Below are 6,564 nucleotides of genomic sequence, written 5' to 3'. Positions count from 1 at the left end.
ACGGAACAACCTGCCAGACACGCCAAAATCACCTGCGTGTTATGCCAGAACCACTTGGAGGACTCTCTGGGATGACCTGCCGGGCATGCCGGAACCACCTTTCAGACGTGCCAGAACCATGTGGCGGACAGTCCGGAATCACCTGTTGGGCATGCGCAAGCACCTCTGAGACGTACCAGAACCACATGCCGTGCAGGCTGGAACCACCTACCGGACAGACCGGAATCACCTTTCGGGCATGCCGGAACCACCTGTCAGATGTGCCAGAAACACGTGCCGGAGACGCCGGAAGCACCTGCCAAGCACGTTGGAACCACCTGCTCAACTCGCCTGAACCACCTGCCGGACATGCCAAAATCACCTGCCGACTATGCCAGAACCACTTGGCGAACACTCCGGAATCACTTGCCGGGCATGCAGGAACCACCTCTCAGACATGCCAGAACCCCATGCCAATGACCCCGGAAGCACCAGACGAGCACGCCGGAACCACCTGCTCGACTCACCAGAACCACCTGCCGATCACGCAAAAATCACCTGCCGGCTACGCCACAACCATTTGGTGAAGACTTTGGAATCACCTGCCAGGCTTGCTGGAACCACCTGCCAGTCATGCCAAAATCACCTGCCAACTACGCCACAACCGCTTGGCGGACGCTGCGGAAACACCTGTCGGGCCGGCTGGAACCACATCTCAGACGTGCCAGAAACGTGTTCATGAGATGCTGGAACCACACCCCGAACAGACGGATACCACCTGCCAGAACCGCCTGAACCACCTGCCGAGCATGCCGGAACCACCTGCTCGACTCACCGGTACCACCTCCCTGACACGCCAGAATCACCTGCTGGGTATGCCAGAACCACTTGGAGGACACTCCGGAATCATCTGCCGGACATGCCGGAACCAGCTCCCAGACACACCAGAACCAAGTGCCGGAGACGCCGGAAGCACCTGCCGAGCATGCCGGAGCCACCTGCTCGACTCGCCAGAAACACCTGCCGGACACGCCAAAATCACCTGCCGGGTATGCCAGAACCACCTGGCGGACACTACGGAATCACCTGCCGCGCATGCCGGGAGCACGTGCCAGACACGCCGGAAACACCTACCGGACAGACCGGAACCACCTGCCAAGAACACCGGAGCCACCTGTTCGACTCGCTGGAACCACCTGCCGGACAGGCCAATATCAACTGCTGGCTATGCCAGAACCACCTGGGGGACAGTCCGGGATCACCTGCCAGCCATGGCAGAACCACTTCTCAGACGTACCTGAACCACCTGCCGGAGAAGCTGGAAACACGTCCTGGACAGACTGGAACCACGTGACGGCCATGCCTGAACCACCTGCCGAGCACGGCGGAACCACCTGCCAGACACACCAAAATCACCTGCGGGCTACGCCAGAACCACTTGGACGACTCTCCGAAATGACCTGCCGGGCATGTTGGAACCACCTCTCAGACGTGCCAGAAGCACGTGGCGGACAGTCCGGAATCACCTGTTGGGCATACGCAACCACCTCTGACACGTACCAGAACCACGTGCCGTGCACGCCGGAACCACCTACCGGACAGACCGGAATCAACTTTTGGGCATGCCGGAACCACCAGTCAGATGTGCCAGAAACACGTGCCGGAGACGCCGGAAGCACCTGCCGAGCACGTCGCAACCACCTGCTCAACTCGCCTGAACCACCTGCCGGACACGCCAAGATCACCTGCCCGCTACACCAGCACCACTTCGGGGACAAGCCGGAATCACGTGAGGGGCATGCCGGCACAGCCTCTCAGACTGAACCTCGTGCCGGACACCACAGAACCACCTGCCGGACAGACCGGAACCACCTGCCGGACACGCCGGAACCACCGGCTCGACCCGCCGGAACGACCGCTGGACATGCAAACTCACCTGCCGGCTACGCCGGAAACACTTGGCGAACACTCCGGAATCACCTGCCGGGCATGCCGGAACCACCTCTCAGATATGCCAGAACCACGTGCCAATGACCCCGGAAGCACCTGCCGAGCACGCCGGAACCACCTGCTCGACTCGCCAGAACCACCTGCCGGACACGCAAAAATCACCTGCCGGCTAGGCCACAACCAGTTGGGGAACACTTCGGAATCACCTGCCGGGCTTGCTGGAACCACCTACCGGTCATGCCAAAATCACCTGTCAACTACGCCAGTACCAGTGGCGGACACTGTGGAAACACCTGTCGGGCCGGCCGGAACCACATCTCAGACGTGCCAGAACCATGTGCATGAGATGCTGGAACCACACCCTGAACAGACGGAAAACACCTGCCAGACCCGTCTGAACAACCTGCCGAGCACGCCGGAGCCACCTGCTCGACTGGCCGGAACCACCTACCTGACATGCCCAAATCACCAGCCGGGTATGCCAGAACCACTTGGCGGACACTCCGGAATCATCTGCTGCACATGCCGGAACCAGCTCTCAGACACACCAGAACCACGTGCCGGACACGCCGGAATCACCTACCGGACAGACCGGAACCACCTGCCGAGCACGCCGGAGCCACCTGTTCGACTCGCTGGAACCACCTGCCGGACAGGCCAATATCAACTGCTGGCAATGCCAGAACCACCTGGGGACGGTCCGGAATCACCTGCCAGCCATGGCGGAACCACCTCTCAGACGTGCCAGAACCATGTGGCGGACAGTCCGGAATCAACTGTTGGGCATGCACAACCACCTCTGAGACGTACCAGAACCACATGCCGTGCAGGCTGGAACCACCTACCGGACAGACCGGAATCACCTTTCGGGCATGCCGGAACCACCTGTCAGATGTGCCAGAAACACGTGCCGGAGACGCCGGAAGCACCTGCCAAGCACGTTGGAACCACCTGCTCAACTCGCCTGAACCACCTGCCGGACATGCCAAAATCACCTGCCGACTATGCCAGAACCACTTGGCGAACACTCCGGAATCACTTGCCGGGCATGCAGGAACCACCTCTCAGACATGCCAGAACCCTGTGCCAATGACCCCGGAAGCACCAGCCGAGCACGCCGGAACCACCTGCTCGACTCGCCAGAACCACCTGCCGATCACGCAAAAATCACCTGCCGGCTACGCCACAACCAGTTGGTGAACACTTTGGAATCACCTGCCAGGCTTGCTGGAACCACCTGCCAGTCATGCCAAAATCACCTGCCAACTATGCCAGAACCGCTTGGCGGACACTGCGGAAACACCTGTCGGGCCGGCTGGAACCACATCTCAGACGTGCCAGAAACGTGTTCATGAGATGCTGGAACCACACCCCGAACAGACGGATACCACCTGCCAGACCGCCTGAACCACCTGCCGAGCACGCCGGAACCACCTGCTCGACTCACCGGTACCACCTCCCTGACACGCCAAAATCACCTGCTGGGTATGCCAGAACCACTTGGAGGACACTCCGGAATCATCTGCCGGACATGCCGGAACCAGCTCCCAGACACACCAGAACCAAGTGCCGGAGACGCCGGAAGCACCTGCCGAGCATGCCGGAGCCACCTGCTCGACTCGCCAGAAACACCTGCCGGACACGCCAAAATCACCTGCCGGGTATGCCAGAACCACCTGGCGGACACTACGGAATCACCTGCCGCGCATGCCGGAACCACCTCTCAGACGTGCCGGAAGCACGTGCCAGACACGCCGGAAACACCTACCGGACAGACCGGAACCACCTGCCAAGAACGCCGGAGCCACCTGTTCGACTCGCTGGAACCACCTGCCGGACAGGCCAATATCAACTGCTGGCTATGCCAGAACCACCTGGGGGACGGTCCGGGATCACCTGCCAGCCATGGCGGAACCACCTCTCAGACGTACCTGAACCACCTGCCGGAGAAACTGGAAACACGTCCTGGACAGCCTGGAACCACGTGACGGCCATGCCTGAACCACCTGCCGAGCACGGCGGAACCACCTGCCGGACACACCAAAATCACCTGCGGACTACGCCAGAACCACTTGGACGACTCTCCGAAATGACCTGCCGGGCATGTTGGAACCACCTCTCAGACGTGCCAGAAGCACGTGGCGGACAGTCCGGAATCACCTGTTGGGCATACGCAACCACCTCTGACACGTACCAGAACCACGTGCCGTGCACGCCGGAACCACCTACCGGACAGACCGGAATCAACTTTTGGGCATGCCGGAACCACCAGTCAGATGTGCCAGAAACACGTGCCGGAGACGCCGGAAGCACCTGCCGAGCACGTCGCAACCACCTGCTCAACTCGCCTGAACCACCTGCCGGACACGCCAAAATCATCTGCCCGCTACACCAGCACCACTTCGGGGACAAGCCGGAATCACGTGAGGGGCATGCCGGCACAGCCTCCCAGACTGAACCTCGTGCCGGACACCACAGAACCACCTGCCGGACAGACCGGAACCACCTGCCGGACACGCCGGAACCACCGGCTCGACCCGCCGGAACGACCGCTGGACATGCAAACTCACCTGCCGGCTACGCCGGAAACACTTGGCGAACACTCCGGAATCACCTGCCGGGCATGCCGGAACCACCTCTCAGATATGCCAGAACCACGTGCCAATGACCCCGGAAGCACCTGCCGAGCACGCCGGAACCACCTGCTCGACTCGCCAGAACCACCTGCCGGACACGCAAAATTCACCTGCCGGCTAGGCCACAACCAGTTGGGGAACACTTCGGAATCACCTGCCGGGCTTGCTGGAACCACCTGCCGGTCATGCCAAAATCACCTGCCAACTACGCCAGTACCACTTGGCGGACACTGTGGAAACACCTGTCGGGCCGGCCGGAACCACATCTCAGACGTGCCAGAACCATGTGCATGAGATGCTGGAACCACACCCCGAACAGACGGAAAACACCTGCCAGACCCGTCTGAACAACCTGCCGAGCACGCCGGAGCCACCTGCTCGACTCGCCGGAACCACCTACCTGACATGCCCAAATCACCAGCCGGGTATGCCAGAACCACTTGGCGGACACTCCGGAATCATCTGCTGGACATGCCGGAACCAGCTCTCAGACACACCAGAACCACGTGCCGGAGACGCCGGAAGCACCTGCCGAGCATGCCGGAGCCACCTGCTCGACTAGCCAGAAACACCTGCCGCACACGCCAAAATCACCTGCCGGGTACGCCAGAACCACCTGGCGGACACTCCGAAATCACCTGTCGCGCATGCCGGAACCACCTCTCAGACGTGCCGGAAGCACGTGCCGGACACGCCGGAATCACCTACCGGACAGACCGGAACCACCTGCCGAGCACGCCGGAGCCACCTGTTCGACTCGCTGGAACCACCTGCCGGACAGGCCAATATCAACTGCTGGCTATGCCAGAACCACCTAGGGGACCGTCCGGAATCACCTGCCAGCCATGGCGGAACCACCTCTCAGACGTACCAGAACCACCTGCCGGAGAAGCTGGAAACACGTCCTGGACAGTCTGGAACCACCTGCCGGCCAAGCCTGAACCACCTGCCAAGCACAACGGAACAACCTGCCAGACACGCCAAAATCACCTGCGTGTTATGCCAGAACCACTTGGAGGACTCTCTGGGATGACCTGCCGGGCATGCCGGAACCACCTCTCAGACGTGCCAGAACCATGTGGCGGACAGTCCGGAATCACCTGTTGGGCATGCGCAACCACCTCTGAGACGTACCAGAACCACATGCCGTGCAGGCTGGAACCACCTACCGGACAGACCGGAATCACCTTTCGGGCATGCCGGAACCACCTGTCAGATGTGCCAGAAACACGTGCCGGAGACGCCGGAAGCACCTGCCAAGCACGTTGGAACCACCTGCTCAACTCGCCTGAACCACCTGCCGGACATGCCAAAATCACCTGCCGACTATGCCAGAACCACTTGGCGAACACTCCGGAATCACTTGCCGGGCATGCAGGAACCACCTCTCAGACATGCCAGAACCCCGTGCCAATGACCCCGGAAGCACCAGCCGAGCACGCCGGAACCACCTGCTCGACTCGCCAGAACCACCTGCCGATCACGCAAAAATCACCTGCCGGCTACGCCACAACCAGTTGGTGAACAATTTGGAATCACCTGCCAGGCTTGCTGGAACCACCTGCCGGTCATGCCAAAATCACCTGCCAACTACGCCAGAACCGCTTGGCGGACACTGCGGAAACACCTGTCGGGCCGGCTGGAACCACATCTCAGACGTGCCAGAAACGTGTTCATGAGATGCTGGAACCACACCCCGAACAGACGGATACCACCTGCCAGAAGCGCCTGAACCACCTGCCGAGCACGCCGCAACCACCTGCTCGACTCACCGGTACCACCTCCCTGACACGCCAAAATCACCTGCTGGGTATGCCAGAACCACTTGGCGGACACTACGGAATCACCTGCCGCGCATGCCGGAACCAGCTCCCAGACACACCAGAACCAAGTGCCGGAGACGCCGGAAGCACCTGCCGAGCATGCCGGAGCCACCTGCTCGACTCGCCAGAAACACCTGCCGGAGACGCCAAAATCACCTGCCGGGTATGCCAGAACC

This window comes from Equus caballus, chromosome 17 (genome assembly GCF_041296265.1).
Source record: "Equus caballus isolate H_3958 breed thoroughbred chromosome 17, TB-T2T, whole genome shotgun sequence".
NCBI classification, from domain to species: domain Eukaryota; kingdom Metazoa; phylum Chordata; class Mammalia; order Perissodactyla; family Equidae; genus Equus; species Equus caballus.
Note: the sequence above shows the minus strand (reverse complement) of the source record.